At 40.6% G+C, this 14,086-nt stretch overlaps 1 protein-coding gene across 1 annotated transcript in view; it reads right to left on the bottom strand.

Annotated features, from left to right (window-relative positions):
• Positions 1-14,086, bottom strand: part of LOC140999834 (poly(rC)-binding protein 4-like) — a 43,398-nt gene that overhangs the window by 28,330 nt on the left and 982 nt on the right. The gene's annotated exons all lie outside the window — the stretch shown is intronic.

Genomic DNA, 14,086 nt, shown 5'->3' with positions numbered 1-14,086 from the left:
ATACCCGCAATACATCCATGGTCGCAAAAACACCAGCACAGCTGATGCAGAAGCATGTTGGGGATCCCTACTCAGGCCTGTGGGAGCTGACCAATCAGAGCAGACTGGGGTTTAAGGGAGTGGGGGGCCTTAAAGAGACGGGAGCTAAAATGGAGCATTCAGACAGAGGATGAATAGAGTTGCTGCAGCACTGGACACTTTGAGAAAAAAAAGTGTTATGTAACATTAAAGCATGCGAACATTTCCCGGCAGACACCGAAAATAAAAGTGTTAAATTAGATCGAGCATAATATGGGACCTTTAATGATTCTTTTTAGACATCTGAGGACAAACCACAGCTGAAAGTTGAGTCCTTTATCGTCATGAATCCTGTTAGTGACTCATTCAGTAGCAACACAGTCACAAACTATCCTCTCCTTTTTCACTCATCAAGGCCACTTGTTTGTCTGCCAAGTGCATTCCAGCCAGCCCACAGAGCCACTGTATACCAGCCTACTGCTGCGATCCTACTGACACTTCCTAATATACATGTGTGTGTTGTTTATAAATCTGCATGCTGTCTGTAGACCTGGTGAGCTATGTGAGGAGATCATGTTTAATAAATGGATGTTATTTTAGATGAGACCCAATTCCTTAGAGACTTGTTGTAGGCAGGTTTATTGCTTTTGCTCAGTGCACAAGGCCATCGCTGCTTCGCTGATTTATTTATGCACTGGATGCTCGCAAAGACACGTTCAAATGCTCACACGTATCCTTCCTAAGATGTCACAGAGCTTGGCTGCCTGTATGGGTTTAAGATTCCCTCCGTGGACGCGGCTCAATCTGACATGCCAGCCCGTCAAGATGTGGTAGGAAGTGGAGCAAAGTGTCATTTTGCTGGATTAAACTGCACCAAATCAAACTTCCTATGCTTTTCAGAGAAGGATGCTCATTGGATTGACTTACAGAAATATCAGTTAGAAGCTCATCTCCATACAATTTCCATAAATATCAAACAAAGCCCTCAGGGAGTTGTCAGGAGATCATCAAAAAAATGACACATTTTGCTCGCTGTCAGCTACAGATATAAGGCCGAGTAATCATGATTTTAAGCTTGATCGATGCATCCTGAACACATGGGTCTTCACAGAGCACATTTGTGCAACCCGTGGGCTAACTTCATTATGTTTGGGCACTGAAGGGCATGGCTAAAATGTTAGCACTTTATTGCATTAGGAGCTAATGGTTGGAGGGGTCATTATGTGCTGCTCTGTGGGTTGATAACAAGGCATGTGCTCTGTGTCTGTGTGAGGGCGGCGAGCCTCTGAACTCCTCATATCCAAAATCCCAGGCAGCAGCGTTCCAGGATGAACAGAGCTCCTCTGTTCTAAATTAGACCTGGTAACTCAGAACAGGGAATTAGCAAAGTGCAGACTGCAGCGCCAGGCTGCCAAAATCCAGTCAGACCAGGACAGGGAGGCGGAGAGAAGCCCGTCCACCGTCCTGCTCCTCTCACTGACTGTGTAACCTTGGACCTGCTCTGCCTGACTGAGTCCAGCATGCAGGAGCCCCTTGTTAACAGTCACCGCTTGGATTCATCTTTATATAAACTGAATTAAGCGTGACGCTGTGAAACCAAATGACTGACACAAAAACAAATGGCCGTAAGAGGCAAATCTTCAGTCTGCTGTTGACCAATTAAAAAAGGCAACTACTCGAGAAGAGTTACTGTTAACTGCAATCCACAAAACTATTGGATACGTTGTCATTAGGGCCGCGCAATAATGTGATTATTTTGACAGATATTATGATTGCGATATGATTAGTGGGAATGAGCACTTTCACATCATGATTTTCATTTTTACTTGAAATCTGTTGATGATGTGACATTTGTTTATGATTATTTTTAAATCTGGAGAAAAATATTTGTATTCCAGGGCATCTCTGCAGCATTACAGTGGTTCATTATAATGTTGCTTTGTCACATTTGTCACATTTTTCCTTTTATTAAAATAACTGCAGCTTCTGCAATTTGGATATTGCACTTGGCCACAGTGTAAGTTTCGATAATATGTTGATTACCTGTGCGTCCAAATTGCCATTTAATTCACATCCCCCTCAGGTTGAATTGTAAACACTCATTCTCAAGTCACTCTCTGACTTTGTAGCCATTATAAGGTCCATTACTTTTTTCCAATCAGCTTGCATACAACCCAACTGAGAAGATGCAGTCATAGTATGTTTCTGCAAACCACAGATTGGACATTTCCTTATATTGCAACTTTACACTCTTTAGGTTCAATTTTCTATTCTATATTGTGACATCACTTTGCTTACGGTCTGGTCAGGTTTAGGGTTTAGAGTTAGGAAAAAAATCAGGTTTTGTCTTATAATTCCTGTTTTGGATGCCACAGAGACAGCTGAAAATTGAAGACAGAACACAGACTGTTGTTCTCTTCTAAATAAAGTTTGGCTAACTCTGCTTTTAGTTAACCGGCTCCCAGTTTTCAGATGTTAAATTGTTGTGTACTGTAGCGGCCATTTTACCATATTTCTGGTGTGCTGTGATTGTCACTTCTCGTGTATTAATCCAATTAACTTGATATTGATAATTGTAACACTGATTGTAACATCATCATGAACGTTAAATCACAGACAGTACTATCACCAAACTTGATGTTCCAGTCCACATTACACAGTATTACACGATGTTACAGCTACTAACAGGGCCAAAGGCTTGTTTTGATCCATATTTTCAGACCTCTCTCAATCTGAACGAGCACCAAGTTGTTTTTTTTCCTGTAACTTTGATAAGCACATCACCTGCTGGAAATTATAAAAATATATCTGTATTCAAACACAAAATGTAAAGATTTGCTTAATTTCTTTCTTTCTTTCTACATACATGGTAGTAAATGAAATACCTTCAGATTTTGACTATTGGTCAGACAAAACCTGATATTTGAGGATGATCAAGTAATTGATTACTTGAGATCGCAGGATTATTCACTCGTGAAAATAATCATTATTTGCAGCCTTAGAAAGAATAATAGACATACATTTTGTTTAATTTCGTGTAACACACTATTCAAAATATGCGTAAAACAACTGAGCATGTATAGATATATATGTATATGTGTAAATATGTGTTTACCTGTGCAGTGCTATAATTACAGAAATGAATCCTGCCAAAAAACTTAAAAAATAACACTAATTTAATTGCTAAAAGATGTTATAAACTGAAATGATCCTTTAAAATAGAGAGGTATGGGGTTCTTTTTGGTCTCTCTTACATGAAGCACACATCAAAGATTTCATGGATAAAAGCAGTCAGCATACATCCCTTGACAGCCGCCAGCAGTAGTGTTTTTTTTTCGGGCGATGATTTTTAGTTGCATCCACGCCAGAGACACTGTCAAGATGAAAAGGATGCAGTACAACCGGCTTGTCTAGAGGACTGGACACCTGTTCTGAGGCAACCACGTCCCTCACACAAACAGACGGCTTAGAGGAAGTGAAGAAGGAATGGGGACAAGCCTGGTCTCCATGGTGAAAGATAGAAACAGGGTTCCCCTCTGCATATCGTATACAGGAGGTCGGATAAACACACGGGCGGTGGAGAGGATAGGGTGTCCCCGGGGTGGGCACATATAGAGCGGTAAGTGAGACGGTGTCAACGTGTGTACACGCGCACGGCGAGGGCAAGAGGTGAGAGACCATTCGCACACATGCTCGCACGACCTCCATACACACATATAGACAGACACGTTCACCAAAACAAAGCACACACATACTGATGTACAGCTGCTGGGATGAAAGGAGCCAACAATTCACACACACTAACACACACACACACAGAAGTGTCCTGTTGAAACAGAAGAGTGGACAGGCTTTGATCTGCTGAGAAGCTCCACAGGAGGACTTCGTGACGCGATCTGTCACGAACAAACTCAAAGTGCTGCCACGTTTGAGTACACTGGATGACACAATGAGAGCGTCATCTCCTGAGCTGATTGTAAAGGAAACAAAAGGAGAGAGAAAGAGTCCTCTGCAGACTCCTCTTCACCAGTTGGTCCACAAGTCAGTGTTAAATGAGACCCTCAGGGAACAAACATGTGTGCACACATCCACACAAACACGTGTAAACAGGGGAGTTCGTATCGACTGCATACTGTGCCAGAGAGTGCGGGTAGAAGCTCGAAATAGTGGAAAGCACAGCAGCCAACAAATGCACATTTAAGAGAATTTCAGCAGAATTAGGACTCCGATGATGCTTCTTGATTAAATGAACTCAGTTCCATGTTAATGAAATATTTAGAGAGAGGCTGCGTGTTTGGATTAGCTTTAACCACATCACAGCCACATGTCATGCTGGGATTCATCTGTAATGTTGCTTTATGAGCCGAGCCAAGTGCCGATTTAAACACAGCGGAGAGGAGACTGTATATGAAACCTAAACTCTTTTACAAATGAAGCATACGGGAATACAGAAATTATTTTGGCACCGCTTTATATTAAGCATTATTTAATAGGTAATAAGGCCCTTATTAGGCTTCAAGAGATGCCTATTATTATTTATCGTATTATTATGTGTTATCAAGACTATATAGGTGTTATTAAAAGCACCATAAACATGTTTATTGTCAGGATATGAGACATTTATAAGAAACTCGTTAACAGTTCATAGATGTTTACGAACGTTGATAAAAACTTAAAGGATGAGTTCACAGTAAAAATTAAACTTCAGTCATCATCTACTCGCCCCCGATGCAGATAGAAGTCTGGTGAAGTTTTGTAGTCCATAAAACATTTCTGGACAATTAACTGAAGGAGATGGGGACTGGATTTAAAACAAACAAACAAACAAACAAACAAACATAGCTCCATACAGCTTGTCCAGCATGATCCAATCTACAGAAATCCCAAGTTTCCAAATTGATTTGAAAAGACATTATTTATACCCTTCTCTCGAGTGCTATGTCTTTTAGTTTAGCAGTTATAGTAAAAAAGAAAAAAGGGTGCAAATCACGTCTTTTCAAATCAATTTGGGATCTCAGTGGGGTTTTTTTACATTTTAAAACGAGTCCCCATCTTCTTCACTTGTTTATAATGATGCTGCAACACTGTTTTGCTCTGAAGCGACAGAAATGTTTTGTGGACTGCGAAACTTCACCCGCCTTTCCATCGGCATTAGTGTGAGTAGATCATGACTGTATTTTCATTTTGGGTGAACTCACCCTTTAATTACTTCTAAATGTTTATAATAGCTTTACAAGCACATGTATTGCATTTGAATTTCTAAGATGAACACATACTTTAATATGCATTTATTAACAGTTAACGATGCCTTTTTGAAGGCAAAGGAGCTAAAGTGAGAGAAATTCCTTGTTAAGGTTAATAATAAAGTTTTTAACAGAAAAGGTTTTTTTGCCTTTTTTCTGTAGTACAGCTGAAGAAAGGAAACATGCGACAAAAGGGATTATAAATGCCTTATAATCTATTAATGAATGTGTTTATAGTCTTATTAACTTATAATAATGATTATAAGCATTTTAAAAGGACTTATTACCTCTTAACGCTGATTACAAGGAACATTATTTTTTCAGAAATTGTCAACTGTCATCAGACTTTCATTCAAGTATTACTGAGTTCTGACTGTTGCAACAATTGATATGGCATTACATTTATCCCGACTGAACCCCAACCTCTTTAATCCACCGAGAGGAGAAGAAAAGAAACCCACAAATACAGAAATCTCCCATAGGAGAGTAACCAAAACTGTGGCAGAAAATTGTCTTCAAAAGGGTTCATCCATGTTGCTAATAATAAAGCTGATTTCTTGGCCTTTAAGCTCAATATTAATATATCCTATAGCTCTATTATTTTACACTTTGACAGGCAAAGTGCAGAACTTTAAGACTTAATCGCATTTTATCTGAGTATGAAAAGGTTTCTCTGCCATGGCTGCCCTCCCTCTCCATCGAGACGATGGAAAAAAAGGAAAAGAGACAGGAGGCTTTAGTTGTGAAACAGGAGAGGCTTGAAATTAAAGAGCAGTGTTTCATCTCTCAGCATGTCTGTCTCAGCTCTGTCACATATAATGGGAGGGGTCAGCCCTCGGCGCAGAGGGGACTGTCCTCTCCTATCAGCCCCCGGCTTCATCTGGTGTTTAAAGCATAACCGTGTCAGCCTGCAGTGCGAGCCGCCTGTCAACCACACGGCTCCAGAGAGGGTTATCAGACCCCTGGGCTGCCTGCTGCTCCTGGAGCCAGATCGGCTTCCCTGCAGCAGAGAGGAGGCCAACAGCCGCGTTCGCTGCAGCCACTGCACCTAAATGTGGGCTGACACTGATAAGATTACCCCGAGGCAGTGTGTGTTTTAATTCATAATCTGTGCGGCTTTAAAGAGTGAATGAAACTACAAGATTTCTTACAGATTGTGTTCACAAATCTGCTGAGGAGGCGCAATGAGAGTTTCTAACTTGAAACGCTGTGACGAAATTACTGATGGAGGATTTTCAAAGCATCTTCTTTTATGGCTGACATGACAATTTTATAAATTAAGATAAATACAAAGTTGGTTATTAAACGAGGTTCTAATTTATTACAGAGCCTGACCGATACTGGATTTTTGGGCCAATATCAATACTGATATATCGGTATATAATGGCCAATATACATATATACACAGAATATATACATAAACACACATTTTTCTGCCTCTGAAAAAATATAGATACATATGTTATATGTATTATTGTTATTGCCCATAATTACATTTTTCATACTACGCACCTTGGTCATTTATATCCACTGATGTATTTAAGGGCATCATTGGGAATGTGGTGAAGGAGGCATGTTATTGTTTCTCTTCACTGTGTTTGAATACCTGTTCTTCTGTTTGATTGTGATTTTTTTATATCATGTTTTATAAGCTGCATTTAATTATATTGTGATTTTGCACATCTGCTACCGGGCCAGGACTCACTTGATCTCATTGCTCCACTTGCACAATGTAGAGTGACGTATATTTGGCGTATACGAACCACTCGTCCTTTTGCTTTCAGTATCAACTTTAAACTGGATATGGAGTGGAGAATGGGACTTCCTGGTAAATAAAATTAGATTATTTAAAAATCTCACTTGGAATTGTATAATTATACATTAATCCAAGCATCTTTACTACATTATGTTCTGTTAAAAAAAGCACATATATGCTGATCATTATCGGCCGATAACATCAGCCCCTTGAAATCTCGGTCAAGCTCTAATATCAATAACAATATCCTGTTATACAACTTCTTAAGAAAACTAAAGAAGATTCAAATCCAATGCCAAGTTGTCAACTTGTACAGAGGAGCAATAGAAAACATTCTCAATCACAAACTGGCATGGTTTGTGCACGGCCAAGGACAGGAAGGCTGTGCAGTGGGCGATTAAAACTACCCAGAACATCATCGGTACCCATCCAGTGACATCTGTGAGGTGAGATGTCCGTGCAGATCCCAAAGGATATTTAAAGATGACACCCATCCCTACCACAGTCTGTTCACCCTGCTGCCATCTGGCAAAAGATACAGAAGTATCCGCTGCTGTACCACCAGAGTATCCAGCAGCTTCATCCTCAGGCGGTGAGACTCCTGAACTCATCCTGAACACTTAAAACGCATAAATAATTGTTTTTCTTGTGTAACATAAAAGGGACAACGACTTGCATTTTGTTGAAAAACGACAAATGAACCCTGAACCTTGAATTTTTCCCTCATTATAATAGAACTAAAAGTGTCTTACCTCAGCACAAAGAGAGATTATTTCTCCCCATTAAACCAAGGTCTGTCATATCTCAAAGTGGTGTGAATCAATACGTTCAGGGCTTCTTCTTGTCACCGCAACTTACAATCACGTCAATCTGGCGGCACAATCTGCATAATTACGAGTGAATCCAACAGCTAATGAACAGCAGCTTAATTGACTCTCCATTATTGCAGTCTATCCTAAGCCATCAGTTTCTGTGCCTGTCAGGCTGCAGCAGTATTTAGTTAGTTCTGGCTCAGCGGTTATTAATAAGCGTATACCCTTGAAAGAACACGGCCACTCTGCGAGAAACATACATTGATCAAGTGTTGATGCAGTTGTTTTCACGAAGGGTCCTGTCTCCTCATTAGGTAAACCCGAGTTCTTCCTCCTTCTCATTATTGCCAGGAGGGATAAAACAACACAAACATGCAGATAACGAACCTTACAGGGCCGCGTTTCTGGGCTGTCAATTGTTATCTCCCCAGTGGCTGTTGGTTCCAGACACACAGTGACACCGCCTGAGCCTGTATTTACACTGGCTTTAGTCGGCATGGGGACAGTGTGGCATTAGCACATACGCTGCACATTCATCATGCATGTCCTTCTCTCAGTTTAGGGCTTTTCATTTCTTCTGTTCTGTTCATTTCTTCTGCTGATTATTTTCTGGATTAATATCGCATTCAAATATCAAAAAGTATAAAAAAATATCTCAGTTGATGTCTTCAAATGCCTTGTTCTATCAGACAGTCGAATCATATATGACATAAAAAAGCAGCAAATAATCACATTTAAAGGAGACCTATTGTGCTTTTCTTTGTATTTCCCCTCAGCGTTTTATGTCCTTGTGCATGTAAAAGAAGAAAAAAGTCAACAGAAGCTCATCTCTCCCACAGAAAACTCTGCTCCTGAAACGCCTCATCAATAGCCCCGCTTTAATTCCGTGACTTTGTGGCATCACATTACATCACCATGTCACACATTTGCATAATTTATACCTAGCGGCTAGTTTGGCACTTAAGAATTGATTTAGCACAGCTGCTCTGGTATTGTTAGCGTTGCTGGCTCAGCCATGTGTGAGCTGACCAATAAGAGGAGACTGGGTTTTCGGGGGGGGGGGACCTTAAAGAGACAGGAACTAAAACAGAGCGTTTCAGACAGAGAGGGGAATACAGAGCTGCAGCACTGGACAGTATGAGAAAACTGATGTGTTTTTTGAGCATGGAAAATTGTGATTTTCACATGTGAAGAGGCTAATTTCACATCAAGTTTGGCTTTTTAAAACAAAAAAAGAATAGATGGGACTGAATTGACAATAAGTTGTAGCTCTGTCTCCTCTTTTTCATATTACAGATCTCTTAGAGCAGGAAAATCTCTAACTGAGCACCGGCCAGCGCTGTTTTCATTTGATTATACAGTTTGGCTTGGCTTTTATCCTTAAAAAATAACTCAAACGATTAATGTATTACGAAAATAGTTAAAGATTAATTTTTGCAGATTGACTGAACTGACAGATTTTAACAGCTCCATCTCCTCTTTTTTCATATTATAGATCTCTTACAGCACGTTTGAGAAAATCTCTCGCTGGCCTTGTCGGCCAGTGCTGTTTTCATTTGATTATACAGTTTGACTTCTCCCGAGTGTTTATCCCTCTGGATTCAACGCTGGGATTTTCTGTTCATTTGCCTCGCCTCAACTTACAATGGAACGCTTCTTATTATTAGAGAGCTTCTATTAGGACCGTATATCACTCTGAATGGTTTTTTTGGCATGCTGGAGAATACACTTTGGCAGGGTATTAACTCCAGCTTTTATCCCATCCCTCTTACTGGATGAAGGTCACTCTCTCTATCTGCAAAATGACTTTCCTCTCTTCTCTTTCATCCCTGCTTTCCTCCCATCCTCCACACCAGGGCATGAGTCAGAGAATCTGACACCTCAGAGGAGAGAGGAGAGGAGAGGGAGGGGAACAGTGAAGAGGGAGAAGGAGACAAATTGAGGAAGAACCGGGGGGGAGAGACGAGGACAGTTTGAGACGAGTTGATCGATATCTCGCAGAAACATGAGAAGATGCATCGTGGGCCCTGCTTCCTTGATGTACAATACTTAAAAAATGGCAATTAAATTAATCAAAGCACAGATGGTGCAGGGAGTCCTTGCTCCCATGTTCTGTACAGTATCCTTTACAGTATGGCTCCAGATCACAGTGTTTACAGCATCACTACCCTGGCGCTGGGGTGTTATTTGCTACACAACAGTATCATGCACGTTGAGCTGAAACTACATATTACATAAGCTCCTCAACAAACCAAGCACAAACCCAAAAATAGTGCAGTCCCTGTTAAATATTTCAGGCACTCGGCAGCTGAAGGGGGGGGGGGGATAAAAGGCTTCTCTCCTCCTTGGTCGCAATACAAAAACAGACACACACACACTGATGCAGATGGCCAATTGAAAGAAAACCTCCATTTAGCGTACTGTAGAGCAAAGCGGATTACTGTCACGAAGGCAGTCTTTTCGCTCATTCGCTTTGATACGCAGCACTTAGTCACCGGAGTGGCGTACTTATGTGGCACACACCTATCTTCGTTTCTTGAGTCACTTTCTGTACGGTGAAGACACGCATGAAAGCAGCTCTTTGAGGGTGACTTCTGAACTAAATAAATCACGCTCATGAGACACAACAGGAGAGTCACGAGGCCTGCCGGGGGTCAATCTTTGGAGTTCAACACAGTGCTATCTTTTCATAGCGGGGACAGCCTGGAGCTCTGTCAGCCACAGGGTCAGTCTTAAGAACAGCAGCGAGGGTCACGTTCGGCCTCAGAAGAAAGGCTCCCTTCATAGAGGATCCAACACAAAGGAATCTACACTACGAATATTAATAATCATGCATGTGATTTTTGCCTCATGCCTCCTCTTGTATAAGCACAGCATGGTAAAGCATAAGGATAATGAACTCGTAGCAGAAATCTATTACGATCGACAAAGCTGTAAAAGAGGGAGCGGAGCCTCGAGAGTCTGTAGTTATTAGACAGCGACAAGCACAGGTTAATTGCTAAAACGCAGGTTAATAGCTACAGGGGATTTATCTCAAATATTGGAGAGGAAATTAATTTGTATCACAACAATGCTCCTGTGACAACAAACAACTAAATTAACGCCTGAGCAGGGATGACGATACGGATTTGCCTCGTAAAATGTGCGAAGCAAACACAAGCTATTACAGCTTATTCCAGCTTCACTGCATGGGCGAAATATAATCTTGATTAAAAGTATAAAATGCAGAAACAATGCAAGGCACCCTGTAGCATTAAAATACCTTTATTTTATATGCCAACATAGGTTTTCATCAGGGTCATTGTCAGTGTTATAATAGGTTTTCTACATTGTGAAGAAAAGGAATAATGTCCGACTTTAATGTTGGCATGAATAAAATAAAAATCACACACACTTCATGAATGTATTGCCAGTGGAAACACGTCTGCTCCCCAGTGTTGTGATTGGTTAAATTATCCAGGAAAGCTCTCCTCTCTCTGCAGAACTGTTTTAATAGACTAAAGCTGCTGCGCCGGGCTGCATTTACCTGATGACTGCAAACTAAAACAACTTCTGCCTGTTTCTCTTTCCTCCCCCCCCTCCAGCCTGCAAGAACAGCATCTTAGCAGATGAGAGGGATTATTGGCAGTTCCCAGACGTTGGAGCAGCACGTGTCAGGTCTGCTTTCTGTTATTTATGAAGCCTCTCGGCCCCAGCCCTCACTCTGCAGCACAGATGCAGGTGGGGTTTCATTATTGAGGATGCTCTTCCACTTCTTATTAGATCTCCGGCTCTCAGAGTGCATTAAGGAATTGCATTTGGACAGAGAGTCAGCAATACATGATGGTCTGTCTTTGTGCAGCCCCCCGGAGTCTCTCTAAAAGATATGTGTGTCTCTAACATCAGCCAAATTCTACAGTATGTCTTATTCCCTTTTCCCCATTCAGGAATAAATAGTGTATTTGCACTCAAGTAGACGCCCCCTTCACCACACACACACACACACACACATAAAAGAAGAAAATTTTATTCCTTATTGATCTCTTGTTATGTGCTTAGGAAGATAAATCTGAATCATGTTCTCCTACTTCTTGCAGGAGATAGTCACACGAATGCATTACAGCCGAAATGAATTCCTCCACAAACAGCTCACAGTTACACGCTAAAGTGATGTGCAATTCTCCAATTGTGTCCCATTTCTCTGCACTTTGGTTAGAGCATAAACACTGGAGGAGGTGCACATGCAAGATTCATGAGCGTCTCCAGGCAGCCAGGACCATGATTTCCTGAATCAATCAGCTGGTCCACTATCAGATGCTGTTTTTATTGATTCTATTGTACCGAAGAGCCTTAAGAGCGATCAGTCTCTTGTATTTCGTTTAGGCCTGTTGTTGTGAAGTGGATACATGTAGGCCAAAAGATGCAAAACATGTGAGTGTTAATGAAAGAGGAAGTGAAAATTGGACACTTTTCATTCCAGGTATTAAAATCTTAGAGAAACATCAAGATTAAGCTGTATCAAAGCTAGAGCCTGAAAGATTATTGATTTTTGGGGCGGATTCTGATAATAGGAGGTAAAAAATTGATATCAGAATATTGGCCAATATAACTAACTGGCCTATATAACTTAACTGTTACCTTTACTGTCTAAAATTACATCAGTGCACTAAAAATGTAATCTTTGCCGGGCATTTAATTTAATTACAGTGTGTTCTCTACATTCATTCAGGAGCGGTGGACCACCACAGTAAAACATTACCACCACAGCTAGATAAAACAGGAAATGTAATATTATTATCTAGATAACAAAACAAAAGAACCCAAGCAAACATGAGGCCAAGTGCGTAGAAGTCGCCCCTTAATCAAGATCAAATAACTAATATTAAACGAACCAAAATAAACTTAACAGGAACGGACGCGGAAACAAACACCAAAATGTACCCCCTGCTGCCACCACTGCTGCAAAACAATGACAGAGGAAACACTTAATTATTCATTATCCAAAGCAGCTTTTACTGCTGCATAATCTCTTAAAAGAAAATCTTCATGTCAGCACATACCAGGCAACATACCGATACATCTGTGATAGGCCAATATTGGTCGATAATATCAGGAAAATGATATATCAGTCGCGCTCTAATCAAAGTCTACAGGTTAATGATTATGTTTAGTCTGGGACTGGGCAATATATCGATTATTATAGTGTTATCGTGATATGACATTCATCATCTTAGATTTTGGATATCGTTATATTGTGATATGGCATAAGTGTTTTATTTTCCTGGTTTTGAAGGAGGCATTACAGTAAAGTGATGTCATTTTCTAAACTGTCCAGACTGTCCACATCCACATCACTGATGATTATTTATAAAAATTCCCATTGCGTTAATATTTTGTGTAAGCTATGGATGCAGCCGATACCGATACGGTCGATAATTACCGACTTCTCATGGACGATACCGATAAGATGACCAATAGTTAAACATTTTGGTATTTTAAAAAGAAGCTCACAACCTGTAGTTTCTGCACGCCTGAGGGTAAGACAGGCTAAGATTTCCACGCACACCGGCGTCGACACGTCTGGCTCTCTAGTCTAAACTGTGGATCTAACAAAGAAAACCAGGATACAGCGTCAGAGTCAGAGACCTGTGACCTCCTGTGACAGCTGCTCGGGTATAAAAATGACCTGTGTCTACCACGTCGTGGGGCCGATAGAGCGTGAGCACAAGAGACTTCTGCCAGTCGAGCCAGCTAACTTCTGGCTAACTTGAATGGGAATTAAATTAAGTAATCACGCTGCTATCCTAGACTTTTCTAATGTTATCAGACAGAATGACTCAAATTATGATAGCGAAGCGAGTCACTTTGATGGGGTTGTGACGCTTAAAAAAAAAAAAAAAAAAAATCAACTTTAAAAGGTGCAAACCTGCAGATCGTGTTGATGCTGTGCTTGTCGGCTCTAATTTCACAGATACGGAAAAATAGCTGATAATATAAAAATCACAAATTTTAAGGAATGTATTGGCCTGATATGTATCATGCATCAGAGTGAAAGTACCAATAATCATCCCTTACAATATTGTCATAGCATCGATATCGAGGCATTCGCCCAAAAATATCACGATATTCGATCTTTTCGCCCGCTTCTAAAATTCATGAGGCACTTTTGAGGAGATTTCAAAATAGAAATATTCATATTGTTTGTTGTTATATGATTCTCAGGCCACAGACTCATTTGCTAATTGAAACTAATCCAATCAAATGAGGAGTATTTACAA

This window comes from Pagrus major, chromosome 7, assembly GCF_040436345.1.
Source record: "Pagrus major chromosome 7, Pma_NU_1.0".
NCBI lineage: Eukaryota > Metazoa > Chordata > Actinopteri > Spariformes > Sparidae > Pagrus > Pagrus major.
Note: the sequence above shows the minus strand (reverse complement) of the source record. Positions and strands in the feature narration are given on the sequence as shown.